This window comes from Pleurodeles waltl, chromosome 3_1 (assembly GCF_031143425.1).
Source record: "Pleurodeles waltl isolate 20211129_DDA chromosome 3_1, aPleWal1.hap1.20221129, whole genome shotgun sequence".
NCBI lineage: Eukaryota > Metazoa > Chordata > Amphibia > Caudata > Salamandridae > Pleurodeles > Pleurodeles waltl.
Window position 1 is genome coordinate 969,072,210 of NC_090440.1, and position 16,295 is coordinate 969,088,504.

The 16,295-nt window shown below is 44.7% G+C and overlaps 1 protein-coding gene across 1 annotated transcript in view; it reads right to left on the reverse strand.

The window, feature by feature from the left end:
• The window catches only part of LOC138284835 (pancreatic secretory granule membrane major glycoprotein GP2-like), a 198,540-nt gene that overhangs the window by 182,026 nt on the left and 219 nt on the right, over window positions 1–16,295 (reverse strand). The gene's annotated exons all lie outside the window — the stretch shown is intronic.

Consider the following 16,295-nt stretch of genomic DNA (forward strand, 5'->3'; position numbering starts at 1 on the left):
TGAGTGTCTCCTTTTATATGCTTCATTCCTGCCCCAGAAATCCTGGCGGTCTGCTATGTCATACTATGTTGGGCAGGGAATGGTGTTCCGCCAGGCTGACGATAGCAACCGCCATGGTCGGTGGTCAGACCGCACTGGTGGGTCAGGTGGTACATTGGCTGTATATTGGAGGGATCACTGCCGTGGTCATAATTTGGCAGTCTTCACCGCCAGCCTGGCATGGCGGTCATCTGACCGCCAATGTCATATTGATGGGCCTGAGTTATCGTCCAAATTGAAAAGTTCAGGGATATACGGGGAGGCATGATTAGGGTGTAGTGATCTCGCTAGAGTCTCCCCGGGTGGTCACCCTTGCAACATCATCACACTTGAGCGTCCTTATGTAAAAAATGCGTCTCCCGGATAGCCTCCTCCTGGAATTTTTTTAATTTGGAGTTGATGTGGGCCAGAAGATCAGGACTTTTTGAGTGGAAATAGCAAGTCTCAGGGGTTCAGATCTCTTCTTCAAGGTTGGCCAGCAACCAACAGATGGATTTCAAGACCCCACCCTGCTTAGCTATGCAGGTGCCTCTCACAACCACCTTAAAAGCCTCCCATAGCAACAAGGGTGATTCAACAGAGTTCACATTATGGGAGAAGAACTCAATGATCTCCTTATGAATCTCTTTGTGAAATATTTTGTCCCGTAGTGTACCCAAAGATAATCGCCAGGAGAAGGATGGTGGCATGGAGTCAGAGAGCTGGAGCTCCAGTAAGACAGGCGCATGATCAGATAAAGTGTGAGTGAGATGAGTGACCCTAACCGACCATGCCCTTACCTCTGGGGCCACATTCCAAAAATCTATGCAGGACCAAGAGCTAAAATATATTGAGATGCATGTTCCTTCGAGTGTGTGTGGGTGTGTGAGTCTCCAGATGTCCTGTGACTGATTGTCTTTCATGATAGTGTGGAGCATTTTCGAGGCATGAGGGTGTAGACCTCTGGAAACACTGGATCTGTCCCGCCAGTCCTCCGGGACGGCATTGAAGTCGCCTCTCCAGATGAGGTCCTGCAGACCAAGACCCTGTATCTTGGACCAGAGCATGGAGTAAAATTCAGGATCATCCACATTTGGTTCACACACTGCCGCCAGTATAACGAGATGTCTACACAGTGATCCCATAAGGAGTGCGTATCTGCCTTCCGGGTTGAGCACAGTATGAGTCTGTTGCCAGGCAAGCCCCCTGCGTAAAATTATTGTGGCTCTGCTGGCATAATTTGAGTATGTTCAGGAGTAAGTGGTGTCCCAACCCCTGGCTTGCAGGTGGGGGGATTTGGGGTCAGACAGGTGTGTTTCTTGTAAAAAACATATAACATTTTAATGTCGATGTAAATAAGAGTGTACGAGGCGAGCCTTCCTGCCATCATTAAGGCAGCATACATTCCAGGTTAAGCACTTTAGAGTGGCCAGAGCGATGGAGCATGTGTTATCCTGATGACCATAGGTGCATCATCTGTGGGTTATTGTGTGGTATCGCACACTGTGTGGGGTACAAGCCTAATTATGTACCTCAACATAAAGGGCAAAAACAGAGAAGCAAAAAACATAACTGAAGAACAAACCCCCAACCCTCCCCCACTCACTCCAACCCCCAAACTTGGTTGAGACAGAATACCCACTCCCACCCTGTCTTCCCCATACCCTTAAAGAGGAAATAACGATGGGAAACATCCTTTGGGGTGCAGTGACACCAAGCAGCAGCCCAACCTAGTAGCTGGGTGGCCGAGCCTCAATACTGAATATGTAGCAGGCGTATAGTAGAAACAGTACTCATGCAAACAATAGAGTGAAGGCGCCGACCAGATGGTTCAATCATTGTTACTCAGGGAGGCATGCTCTGCAGCTCCAGGTGAGCCCCCCAGGGGGTGACGGTTTTTGATTGTGAGTTTGTAAAGTTCAGAGCCAACCTGGCATCCGTGAAGAAGTGTGCCATCGATGGAGATCCTGAGCTTGGCGGGGTATAGTAGAGCGTACAAGAGTTCTGCCTTGTGCAAGAATATTTTCACAGGTATGAAGTTGCGAGGGACAGCCTGCACGCTCTGAGTAAAGTCAGGAAAAAACTATGGGCCTGATTACAACTTTGAAGGAGGTGTTAATCCGTCCCAAAAGTGACGGATTTACCACCAGTCGTATTACGAGTCCATTATATCCTATGGAACTCGTAATACGGCTGGTGGTATATCCGTCACATTTGGGACGGATTAACACCTTCTCCAAAGTTGTAATCAGGCCCTATATGTTATTGCTGAGGTGGTGCATTGGGCCTTTTTCGTGGGCCAATCGTAGAACTGTGTCCCTGTCCCGGTAATTCAGGAGTTTAGCAATTATCAGTCTGACTGGTGCACCCGGGGGAAGCCAAGGGCCAAGCAATCGATGGGCCCATTCTACAATAAATACAGGAGGCAGATTGTCACCAAATAGGCTATGTAGCATTGTCTTAACAAAGTCTTCCATTTTTATATGGGCTCCGGGACACCTGTGATGCAAAGTTTACTATGTCAGGACCTGGCCTCCAAATCCTCATTCTTGGCCTTGATTATTGCAAGTAATTTGTCCATTTTTAAAAGTTGTTCCTTGGATTCTAACAGTTGGTCATCGATGCAAGATATCCAGGTTTCCAGGTAGTCCAGTCTGGTTCGTGAGTGTCTTGAGACTTGAATGGGGCGAGCAGTGAGGAGGTCCAATTTACCATCAATGGTCCTGAGACTAGTTTTCACAGCCAGGAGTATTTCCTTAAGGTAAAGCGCACCAGAGTCCTCTTCCTCCTGAAGATTCATTGCTGCTCCATAGGTCTTCTCCCCCTCCGTAAGCCGGATACTTTTTTGCCCTCAAATGTGAGTTTTGCCCTTTTTGGCATCCATCTTGCCCATGATCCAGACCAGCAAGAGCAGTCCCAGAGAGAAATCCGGCCTCCACACGCACTCCCAAGCAACACCAACCTACGTGCCGGGAGGGGTTCTGCCAGCAGTGGGTGTCAGTCCAGAGGTCCAAGTGCATCGGCCCGGGGGCCCCGCCATGCCCGCCACAACCTCTTTGGCGGGGGCACGAGCAGGCCCCCACAGCTACCTCGAATGAAGAGTGGGCCCTGGTACAGCAGGGGTGTACTATACCATGTGTTTGTCTAGGACAGCATTCCCTCAGCACATAAGTATGCCCTCACTAGGCAAAAAAGTCAGCAAATCTGACACAAAACATCTTTCAAGGAAACATAAGGAAGTGTCAATGCGGTCAGGTAGAAGTACTTGGGATGACCATCTCCAGCAGGGAGCTAGTGAAGGGGACTAGCAAGGTCCTTACAAACAGTTACCTCCATTGAAGAACAGTCCTTAAGCAGATCCAGGCACTTTATCAGCATTGCAATGGGTTCCTATGGAATGGTCCTAATGCAAGGTGTGAAGGATGCTGAAGATGCTCTCAGGATGCAGTGGATGCGATGTGGTCAACAGGAGTCTTCCTGCAGGTACTCTTAATTGAAGCTGGTGTGGGGCTCCTGGTTGCCGGTCGATGCCCCACGAGGTCTTCTTTGGTGTGGCTGAAGTCCAGTCACCACCGGACTACCAGTTGCCCAGCATTGTGGCCACAGGCAACTCCTACCTGGTCGATAACTCATTTTCTGAGGGTCACAGCAACTCTCCGACAGTACTCTCAAGGTCAGCGAACTTAGGTGCAACTTTGCACATAGGGTCTTGGTCCCTGTTGCTGCATGGCACTGTTGGTAGTGGTTTGAAGCCTAAGGTTGATCACCTTGTTCAAGTAGGCTTCTTCAGCTGTTGTGTTCCTATGCTGCGGACAGGAGGCCAGTCAGCTGGCCCTTGCAGTCTCTTTAATTTACTGGGAGCTTAAGAGGACTTCTCTTTGTGCAGGACATGGCAGGCACAGCGCCTCTCTTCGCTAATCACCAAGTGCAGCAGGTGATGTCCTTGATGGTGCACCTTCCCTTTGCTGGTCCCTCGGTACAGCAGGGCAGTCCTTCTCCAATCTTCCTTCCAGGTCAGTTGAGATCATGGGTGCCATATTTATCTTCATATAATGCCCTCAGGGTAGAATACAGCTGGTAACCAATGGGCTTCCAGGTTCCCTCCAACCTCATGACCACTTCCAGGAAGTGTGGCAACTGGCTATCCCAGGATGCACCATTCTGCCACTCCCAACATGGTGAGACACCTCTCATGACTCTCAGAGCACCTTAGCCCACTCCAAGCCACGTGGTGTGGTTCCCAAGGGGCTAAAACCCCCTGGACAAATCGATTTGACAACCGGCTTCAACTTTCCTGCCCCCAGTGCCAGTCTGTCTGTCTAAACAACAAACCACTCTGCTTCTAAATCTTACCCATTTGCCCTTCAAGGGCAGCATCTCCTTTGAAGCTCGAATTTTGGGCTAACCCCAATGTGGCTTCCTGCAGGAGGGAGGTACCACTTCTCTTCCATGCAGGCCCCTACTTTGTCCTTTCCTGTGAGCCATTGGCATGTCTCCTCATGAGGGCAGAAAGCTGTCTCCAGGACAAGACCTGTGTACATCAGTATGCAGGCACTAGAAACCTTGGGCAACTAAACTGGCACTTTCTAAAGTTGCACTTGACCCACCAGCGATATTAAAGTCGATTTAACCATTAAATTGGATTTAATTAATTTAATTTACAGACTCTTTTGACACCAAACAGTACCACCTTTAGTAGTCCCATTCAGATGTTAGCAGGTGTGAAATGCCAGTCGGTAACTCTGTCTCTGCCAATGTGGCTACTAGCCTTTCCACAGCGAAAATAACAATTTAGGGTTTTTACTGCTGGAACATGCAAATGTACAGTTTCCACTTTTTAACATACAGAGCCCTTCTTTTGGGCTCTTTAAGTCTGTCATGGGGGTGACTGATATACATTAAAAAGGGAAGATTGGGATTTCCCATTACTTTAAATGGCAAAGTTGAGTTAGCAGTTTTAAAGTGCCTTTCCAGTCTTCAGTACCATATACTAGAGACGTACAAGTATTATACTTATTCTGTGTGAGAGGGAAGAGAGCACAGATACGACTACATAATGGTGACCCTTTGTCGGACTCCACAATTGACTAGGGGAATACCAGGCCTAGAAATATTCACCATATATGTCATGGAGCCCATCTGAGCTCAGTACAAACACTCTAAGTTGTTCTTCATGTATTGCAGATGTGAAGTGACTGTGTTCGCTAGAAGCCTTGATAGGCGAGCAATTAGCAAAACTAGATCCGAAGCTAGGTCTATGGCATCCAGTGTGGTTTTTTTTTAATAATGATTGGACAGTGATTTGCTAGGAATCATCAGGGACCCTCTCTCTTCTGAATGAAACACGTAGAACGTCTCCAAATAAGGATGCTATTTTGTCTTCAATCCTCTTAAGATATTTCCTTAAACAAATGTCAGGAGGAGAACATGATGGCTGAGTATTCTCTATTTTCATCAATTCATTATTGTTAGTTCTTAAAAATCAATAAACTGAGGTTGATGGGGGTTGTCAGGCACTCACTTCAATAAGCAGGAACCTGCCCTGCTTTTGTCCACTGTAGAAGTGTGTTTTGCACACGTTTCTGAACACATAAAATGTCTTCATGTGCTTTCATTTAATTTAAGATGACAATCACATGGTAGTATTTGCCATAAAACTATTTATGATAATCATTTGCATGTTGATTTGGAGTGGCTCCACAACTCAATCACTGATATCTGCCACTTCTGGTTTAGTGGTGATGCCAAAAATCAATAAGATGAGATCAGGTGGTCGTTGCTTCCAGTGGACCTGGAACTACGTGTGTAGAGGGTGCGCCCCCACAACATTTGAAAACGTTTAGACACAGAATGAACTTCAAACATTTTTCTCCTGGCAGGATTTTTTTGTTTTACAATAGACTCTGTCAAACTTCGTCTCGGACTTTACTGAGGTGACATTTTTGGACAGTACACTCACTCCAAAATTAATTCTAGCACCACTGTTTCCTTCACTTTTCATGCAGGTAAACTGAAACTCCATATCACTCGAGCTGCACATCGCTCCCAACTATCTTGCTCTTAGAAAAATTCTAAAAAACAGTTTAGTTTAACATTATTTAATAACAGCCTAGAGCAGAAGGATAATAGTAGCTAATAGTTTTTAACGTCCAGTCACACTGTTGAGTATTTGCGTGCTTTATCAAAACCGTAAATAATGAGCCATCCATTGATCTGCCCAGAACTCCTCTTGATCTATTTTGGTGTAAGTCAAGATTGTTGTCTTTCAGAGATGCTTTCACTTGTGCTGGATAGAAGCATGCTTGTTCAGTGTGTGGAAGGAAGTCCTGCATTGGTACAGCCCAGGACTGTACCATTCGCGTCTTTGAGACAACCTTGCACAGCTGCTGCTGGACACTGCTGTACCTGTTATGCATGTCAGAAGACGGACATTTGCAGAACTATACCTGTTCTGTGTGTGAGTGAAGTTTACATTGATCATTCGCTTCACTTTATTAGCTGTAGTCTCTCCCCAGTGAGTATATCATACGTCACTACCCGGTAGAGACTGGTAAATGGGTGGTAAGCACCACTATGCTGACAATAAACAAATAGAACCCAATGAAGTTTCTGGAATGTGACATACAATAATTTTAGATTAATGCAATGCTTGCAGGACAACTAGGTTGTCAGACAGAAAGTTTAATTCGTGAAAACAGAAAAAAGAAATGCTGTAGTGTAGGTCCCTGTGAACTCTAGACAGGAAGTGAGTATTCCTCAAGACACAATTTAAAGTACACAGACGCCAACTGATCTATGCCATGAAGGTGACCTTCTGATGGTCACAGTTTATAATAGTGCTTTACATACTATAGCTTGTATGATTGTTTTAATCATTATAAGTATAGTCCCCCACAGTCCTGTATGTTATGTGCTACTGGATAACAAAACAAGATTTGCAGAGGCGTCCTTCATGGCGTGGGGCAACTTGACAGATATTTCAATGCTCAGGTGGCCCCTGCCCACTAGCCTCACTCATACACACTGCTATACATCTGTGTGTCAAAGTCACAGTGATAAAATGTGGTCCCTCAGCAGCAATTTCTAATCTGACTGAGGTACAGAATGAAAGTCCTTATTCATATTGGTGAGATTTCACTCTTGTTCCAAAATGTGACCTGAAGAGTTTTTAGAGGTATTTATGATAAACTTGTCTTTGAAGGCCATTTTCCAAAGTGCCACGCATAGGTACACCGTTAAGTTCTCTATAACATAATGGAAGCACCCCTTGGAACCTCAAGCATGGCATTACAAGGGCCACCCTATGAATCTAGTCTTCCAATCCAGGGAATTCTACCCAATCCCTCAAAGTTCTCAGCACATCATCACTGGTATTAAGCAACAAACAAATGACCTACAACACAGTACAGTACAAAATCCAGTAAAAAGGTCTTCAGCATGAGAGAAGTTTATTGAAAATGCTAACAACTGACATATTCCAGAAATAAATCTCTGTGGGAAGGGAGAACATCCTTGCCTCACACCAGTTGTTAATCTTTTTGGTGCAAGTACACATAGCATTCCACCACCACACTGGCTACGTTCTCACTAAGTAGATGCGTACATGTTTCAATTCCTCTTCCGCTAACAGCGGACTACCCTACTTCCAGAAAATCTTAGTGGGCAGAACATCTAGCCCAGGCTTCTACAATGAGTAGCTGATAAGCTATGTGTAGCTCTCCAGCTAATTGTCAATAGCTCTCTTGCTTTCAGCTCAGAGTACTAAGTTTGAAGTTTTGGCTTGGTTGAATAAATCTATGTATACCAAAATTGAAAATGTGTATCTGGGATGAAAATGTGTGTATTTTCAGAACTCGTAACTGGCTATTTACTAAAATGTTCAAAATGGAATAACTCCAGTTATACTAGTTGGAATTTTGTTGTTCCAGTCTTGCTTTATTTTTATTTTTAATTACTCTATTTTCCTAACTCTGTTGTGGGGTCCTTTGTGGTGTGTTATCACTGTGTTCCTGTTTGAGATGTTGCACAAATACTTTACACGTTACCTCCAAGTTAAGCCTGACTGCTCTGTGCCAAACTACTGATGGTTGAGCACAGGTTAATTTAAGGTTTGCTTGTGACTTCACCCTGAGGAGAATTGTGGTTGCTACTTGAGAAGGGTTTCTCCCTCCTTAACCAGTAACCCAATTTCTTAGAGAAAGTCACACAACACCAATGAAATCCAACAATTTATAAAACTATATTATATTTTTATGAATTTTTAGACACCAGATGAGCAAAATCCACAGGACTCTTCCAGAGATATAAATTTTTAGATAAAACATAAATCTTTGCTTTTTAGTTCAAAACACAAACAAGTGGTGGTAACTGTAAAGTTGTTAACCTTTGAAAAGTTTGAAAGAGTTGTGTTTAGCTACTCTGGCCCAGAGTGGGTGACCTATTCTGACGTGGGGAAGGTCAGGGTGGACAATAAGGAGTATTTAGACAGTTATCTAATCACCAAAGCAATCTCAAGTCCAGTTCCACACTTTACATCAGTACTGCCATAGACTTCAATGGAGTGGTCCTGATGCTGGGGATGCAGAAAGCTAAGGATGCTGATAGATGCTCTGGGTGCTGTGTTGTTGACAGGAGGCCTTTCTGGGGTCATTCCTTGGTCCAAGGAAAAGGTGGGACGACTTTGGCTACAGGGGTTGGAGAGCATCAAAGTCCTTTTTGAGCAAATAAAAGCTCAGCAGCGGCTGGGCTAAGGATCTCCAGTTTCAGCGATATCCTTTGATGAGGGCTAGTGTCCATCTTTGGCAACTGACTCACACTTGGATGAGTCTCTGGATCCTGCAGACTTAAGTACAAATTTTGAGTCCAGAGTGGGGGCTTCTTGGCTGCTAGTCGGCAATCAGTGGGGATTTCTTCTGAGTGGTGGCCAGTGACTGCTCAGGAAGGGCTTTAGGGCCCTGGTGCTGGAACAGGGGTCAAAAAACGGACCCTTGCAGTCACTACTTCCATCTGGGTCTAACTTTCCCCTGGGCCAAATACCATGGGCACTGTCCTCTCTTTGCTAGCCCAAGAAGCAACAGGTGCAGTCCCTCTTGCCAGGTCCAGGGGTCAGCAGGGTAGTCCTTCTTCAGTTCTCTCTCCAATCCAGATGTGATTTGAGGTTCAGGGTGTCAGGGGTGCCATATTTATGCACAGAAAGTGCCCTGGAAGGCTGAAGAGCTCACTAGCCAATGGGCTACAAGGATTGGTCTTGACCTACAGTGACTTCTGGCTAAATGTAGTGTTTCACAATCCTAGATTGCACTATTTTGCCTACTCCCAAGATGTCTGGACCCTTCCTTGGATGTTACGAGCTTAGTAGCCCACCACAGAGGTGTGGCTACTTGTGAGCTACACACCCATGGAAAAAATGGTTTGGCAACTGGTTTCCCCTCTCTGTTCTCACTGCCAGCCCACCTAACTGAACAAAGGGGCTGCCCTTCACAAGTGTGATTGTCATTTGCCCACCAAAGGGGGCTTCCCCTTTAAAGCTCATCTTTTGGGGCAACACCCTGTTTGGCTTCCTCTATGTCAGGCCTCTATGATTCCCGAGGCTGGGAGTCGTTCATACTATTACCTGGGAGGGCACAAGGCTGTCTGGTGACTAGCAACTACGAACAAAAACCACTGAATAAACTGGATAACAGAGTGACAACTTTCTAAAAGTTGCCTTTTCTTAAAAGTGACAAAAAGCTAGACTTGGGCATCAAGTTGGTTTAATGCCAAGATTAATTTGATACCTTTAAGAACCCATTTGAGTAGTCCCATCAGATGTTAGTGAGACTGACACGTCAGTCTAGCAAGGCTGACGTGTCCGTCGGAAACTCTTTGTTAGCCAATGGGGCTACTAGATTTTCCATAGCAAAATGACAATTCAGAGGTTTTACTATTGGGTCACATTAAAGTATATGTCCCACTTAAGAATATGAAGCTTCCTGCCTTAGGGCTTGATGGACCTTCTTTAGGGGAGATCTATATGTTGTTTAGAGAACTGGGGGCTTTAAGGCAAAGTCACTCTAGCACTTTTAAAGCTGCTCTTCCAAACTACACTTGCAGCGCGGAAGCCACTTTGAAATTTGTCATCTGCATAGTGGCACAATCAGTGCTGCAGCCCTGGGTGGACACTCTAACTAACATGCCCTAGGTACCCTGGGTACCATATACTAGGGACTTATAAGTCAGTTTATGCCAAATGCAGGTAGCCAATTCCACATACATTTTGCAAAGGGGTTCGAATACTGGCACTGATGGCTGGTTAGCAGGCCTCAGTGCACTCTCAGAGTAAAAAAAAACAGCAGATAGTAGTCTAAATGTGGGCAAAAGGTGTGGGGCTGCAAAGAGCATGTTTCCTCACAAACACATTCTACCAAACACTCGTACGCAACATATTATGCACTTCAACATTAAGAGCTCTCAAGTTTCCTAAGTCCATTTTGAGTAGCAAATCCTGCCCCGGTTTTTATTTTGCATTCTGGGACTTGCAATCTGGGGGTAATAATGGGATAAAAAGGACTACAAATTACAAAATGCAAATCAGAACCTTGGACAGCAGGAGCTATTGACGTAGGGCTATGGGAAATTGAGAGCTCCGCACATTACTGATTATCCCACTCAAAGATCCGGAAATCAGACTCCGGTCTTTGATGGAGTCATTGAGACAGAAGGGTCAATGCATCTGAATTATAAAAGCTCTACGAGGCCATATGAATGTCACAACAGGCGCTGTACAAATCATATGACATACTATTACCCCACAATAACCAAATGATACCAAACCCACATAACATTGATGGGAAACCAGCAGCCATCAAATGTACACAAAGGAAGAAACAAAGGAATTTGGTGAAAATGTCGTCATCTGCCTCTGCGTTCAGGCCGAAAGGCACCATGTGCCTCAGGGGAGGCCAATGTAAGTCTAAGAAGGTATACATCCGTGTCATATTTTCAGGAAATCCACATAGGATAAATGAACAGAAAATGAGTCACCAAGGATGTCCTTAATTTGATTAACTCTATCAACGCTACCGATAAGGTACAAGCTCTCATCACCCTTCATGTGAAAGCTCTTTACACCAACATACCTCAGGGAGCCACACTATGGGTGATTGAAGACGCTTTATTTAACAGGCCATGGACTTCACCTTCCCCAGTTCACTTCATCATGCAATGTGCTTCTTTAGCCCTGACCAAGATTTTTTTCCAATTTGAAAACCAATTGTACCATCAAATACGCGACACATCGATGGGGAGTACCTTCGCTCCTAGTTTGGCCTGCCTGTACATATATCATTTTGAACAATGTTTCAATCTTAACAACACCAATCCCTTTACTGACAACATCAGATTATGGAAAGCAAAACACAAACGCTGTGGGATAGCGTAACTGGATGGACAGAATGCGGAACCAATCAAACATTCACCCCCAGTCACAGATCTGGGTTTAATCCATCCATTATTTTGCTCACCATGCCACCCCAGTTTGAACCCAGCCATATGCAAATCAGTCTTGACCCTATTCCTCATGGGAACAGTCCAGCCCGAACTGCCAGGCCAGGTTCTCCCTGGACCGGAAACAAGCATCCTGGGACCGGTTTCAGGGTTTCACCCCTCATCAGCCAGGCTAGCTTGAATCCAGTGGCACAGTGAGCCCGAACATCAGGTTATGGCACCGCTACATCGATGATATTCTCATTGTGTAGCGGGCCAGTTACAAATGGTCGATTCATTTACAAATTGGATCAACAGACTTGATCCTTTCCTGAAGTTCACTTCAACTGTTTCCTCAACTAATATCTCCTTTTTGGATCTGACGATCACTATCAATCGTGGTAAATTAGAAACCCGTACCTATCAAAAAACAACAGAATAGTACCACAATAGTCTATTACTGTATGAGAGTCACCATTCTAGAGCTCTACGTGATAATTTACCATACGGACAGTTTTTACGACTCTTTCGTAATTGTAGTAATATTTCGACTTTTGAAGCACAGGATAATGACCTATCGTGAAAAGCTGTATGAAAGACATTACCCTCACAAAGCCATCAATACAGCCCACAATCGGGCCGCAACAACAATAGAGAGGCTTTATATACAACCGAACCCAAGGACACTGACATTAGTCTTACCCGTGACTCCACATATCCTCCACTGTCTAACACCTTAAATTTTTTTATCAATAATCGCTGGCCGATCCTCACAAGTGGTGGAGTATTAATCCCTAAACCTTTATCCGCTTTTAAAAGGACCACTTACATCAAAGACTTGGTCTACACACCAGACCATTGACAATACCACAAGAACCTGGGCAGACGTCAATTGGGTGACTCCCACCAGTAGTTGGTCACCATCCATGTGGTAATTGCAACGTTTGTTCACTCACCAAACGAGTAAACACCCTAACTTTGGATCCAATTAGTACATGGAACCTTGTGAGACACACTCACTGCAATACTCGTAATTGTATTTATATGATTACTTGCCCCTGTGACTTATGGTATATTGGAATGACCACGAGATCGGTGAAGGTCAGAATGAATTAGCGCTGTGGTAAAATTAGATGTGGACGCCTCACCACCAAACTCAGTGTCCACTATCTTGATGTACACCACACCCCTGACAATATGTGGTGGGTTGTTCTTGACACTCCAAAATGTTCTTCTAAATCTCTGTTAGAAATAGAACTATGCTGGGTGTTTAAATTGGGGCCCAATATTCACGAATTGAGTGATGAAATACCCTGGATGAGCTTCCCTACCATTACTTGATGGGCCTCTTACTTATGAGACATCCAGTCCCTGACATTTTCCTATTTGACTTTGGATTTGCCATGATTCATACAGATCCCTTTCATCACTAATACAAGCATGATAGCCAGTTGAGCACCCTTATATGACATCTACTGAGTCCATTCCACACTTTCTGTTGTATTTCCCACATGACTTCCACATAGACTTCTTTACAGTGGATCGTAAATATAAGACCTCTATTGTCTAACATATTAGTTTCCCTTTCATATAGTCATGATTTATTTAGACATTTACACAATCATGTGTGCTTGTTGTATAAATAATTGTTTCCATTGCGCTCATATTATTTTTGGACCAACAAGGTGTTTCTCTTCCCCTCTCTGCTTCCAACTACAGTAGTCCATTGTTTGTTTCCCCCTTTGTTTGTTTTCATGTGAGGAACATTGTTTTTTTTTGTTTCCAATATTTTCCCAGAGCACCGTCTCGACACTTTTGAACTCCTCCGCTGATTGGTTGCCCACGCCTCGACCTTTCTATTTGACTCGTGAGCCGCATTTGCTTCTTGTTTTTCGGGAACTCGGCCCCTGGGTAGATCTCTGGCTACGGACTGTCTATTGCAACTGTGAGTAGTCCTATCGATCCAACAGGGCGCTTTTATTCTTTTGGTTTTGCTTGGACTACTCGCACTCTGGCCAAATAAGGCATTTATCCAACCGCGCATTAGTGGAGGACGACGCGGTCCCACTTCTGAGATATTGCCCCCATTTTTTTTACATACGAGCATTGTTCACCGAGCCTCGGCTTACCAATTCTTTCCGTTTTACCTTGAAGTACAATATACCTATGTTGAGTGAATAAGTAAGATAGAGTCTTGCTCCTTTTCATTTGCAATTATTTTTTCTTTTTATATACTTATTGGCTCAGCCTGTGTTCCTGTTGGCATATGATAGTTAATACAAACGTAGTGGCTTAACAAAGTGATTGTGCCTTACCAGAGTCTACTAACTTACCACATATTGACAATCTGCATACTGTACACTATACATGTATCAATATCCATGTATATATTACTAGACCATTATTAACTCCTTTTTTGAGTATATGTTTGTCTCACAGTATTATCTTACATTTTTCCTGTACCTATGTAGATACAACGACAGCCTATTGGCACGCTTTTTCCCACGGAGCCCTGTCCCTATTTGCGGATGGTAAGCAGTTGTGCGCCTAAGTATTTGTCTACCACTCAGCATGTTATCACATCAGCACAGAAGTGCCTACTGGTCTTTTGTCATTCTTTTGGAACAGTGTACTCTATTGTTTTAACGTGACTGTTAGGTTGTACACTGGACCATTTAATCTCCCTGTCCCTCATATGATTATACAGAAAATGAGTCTATACATACGACATTTACAGAATCTGAGTAAATCTTTAAAAAATCTGTCATGAGACATTGGTTTATTTGGCCCTCCAGGACATACGCTGTGCGTATACTCGAGGCCTACCACCGGCACCTGATCCAAAGATATCAACCCTCAAACAATAACAAAGGACATCAATTAGACCTGCCAGAGGATGGGGATGAGACCGCCAGCCAACCGCACAGGAGTGATTTCCGGAAGTTAAATAATAGGGACACCCCGACTACCTACTCCCCCCCCCCCCAATCAAGGCGACTAATTCGGTTGGAATCGGGGGAGTGAAAGGAAGGTTGAGTTGGCCTCAACAGGGCTCAAACCCCTGCTCTGCTTCTTAAGTGTTCTCGGTTGCTTAACCTACAATCTTCCTGCATATTTACCGTAATTTAAGACTCACGACTGAATGTGGCAGCTTCGCAGGACGCGCCAGAACAACAATAATACTTTATTTTAATAATAACAGGAAGAAATATGCTTACTTTGAAAATGTACACAACTGAACAGAATGAAGTAAATGTTACTCGCCCTTGGCTGAGCTCCACGCACTCCTCGCCGCCTCTCGCTGTCCCCCCGGTTTCGGTGCAGTTTCCACTGTCAACGCGCCGGTGTTTATGCGTGGCGGAGCGCCTCAGATTCCAGTGTCTCTGAGCTCAGTCAGACCTTTCAGATGAGGCGAGACCTAGAGCACCACCGCTGCCTCTGCGGTAGGGGCAGTGCTGAGTCCTACCCGACTGGAAGTGTGTCCCCGACATACAGATTAGAGAATTAGACGCTTTCCCCAATATAATGTGTGACACTTTGCCAGAACAACCCTGAAGTGTGGCGATAGGGCACGCTGCAAGTTCCGACAGGTAGGTCCACAACTAGTTTATTTAAATTATTCGGGGTTTTGCGTAGCGATGAAAAGACCCGCCAACAGGGGGCCAGAGGTTTACAAAAACAATAAATGTATTACAGGAATTACAGACGTTCACAATCTGCCATTACATTATATGGCAGTAAAGCTAGGATTAGGAAAACTGCAGTAGTTTTCATGGCTGGAAAATTTTATTTTTGAGGCTTTGCAGGAAGATGGGAAAATAGATGGTTCATAGAAAGCAAAACTGCTAATGCCAAAGCGCAGAGCACTGTCGGCTGTAAAAGCTACCATAAACTCAAGGCGTCAGGCAAGACATGGGTCTGTTGGCAGCTATGTACCTTTTCTAACTGTGTAACTGTAGTAGACGAGGGGATAGCAAGGAACCGTATAACTAAACGAGGCTCCGTGTACGTGTCACGCTCTCAGCCAGTTCAGACTTCTTCGAAAACACCACTTTGCATGTTGGTATTGTTCAGGACAGTAGTTTAAATGAGCAGGTACTGTCCGGTACTGAGTACCTTCACTTCTTTAATTTGGAAAGGAGAGTAGCAGCACTTCTCAACACTGCTGCAATACATTTAATGGGAGAGTACCTGCACTTCATAGAGCAAACAGGTACTCAGAAAAGTGGGTACGGGCACACCGACATTTCTATTTAAAGCATAGGTCTTAATGAAAGCATTGAAACTAAAAATCCCAGAATGCAATGTGCTGCTGACTAAATTCGTAGGGCTACCTGTAGGTATTGCACAGCACACTATTTACTTGGTAGGAAGGTTGTCTGAGGTTTCAGGGGATGGGAGGTGAAGGGGAGGGCAATTGGGCAATAAGGCCTCCGTATAACCGAGCTAAATGCCACAAAAGGCTGTGGCGTCACACTTCTGGCTAGTCCCTCCTAACATATAGCCAACAGGGCTTGGACAGAAATAGATGCAGATGATATGCCTCTAAAATATCGACTCTGCGGAGGGACAGGCTAAGTCAAACTTTCGGCTCTAAAAAGACAATGGGCTGCATGAGAATCTGACGCAGAAGGCGTGTCTCTCCAAGGTCTACTTAGTTAAGACAGTCATATGTTATTGTCGCCTCTGAAAGCTCCTCTAGTGCTAAAACAGGGTAACTTGCATTTGAGGTGATGGATTACGTGTGATAGGCCAATAGAGCCAGGGTATCATCTCTGCAACCCAAGAAGAGTTGGGATCGGCGATCGGAACTG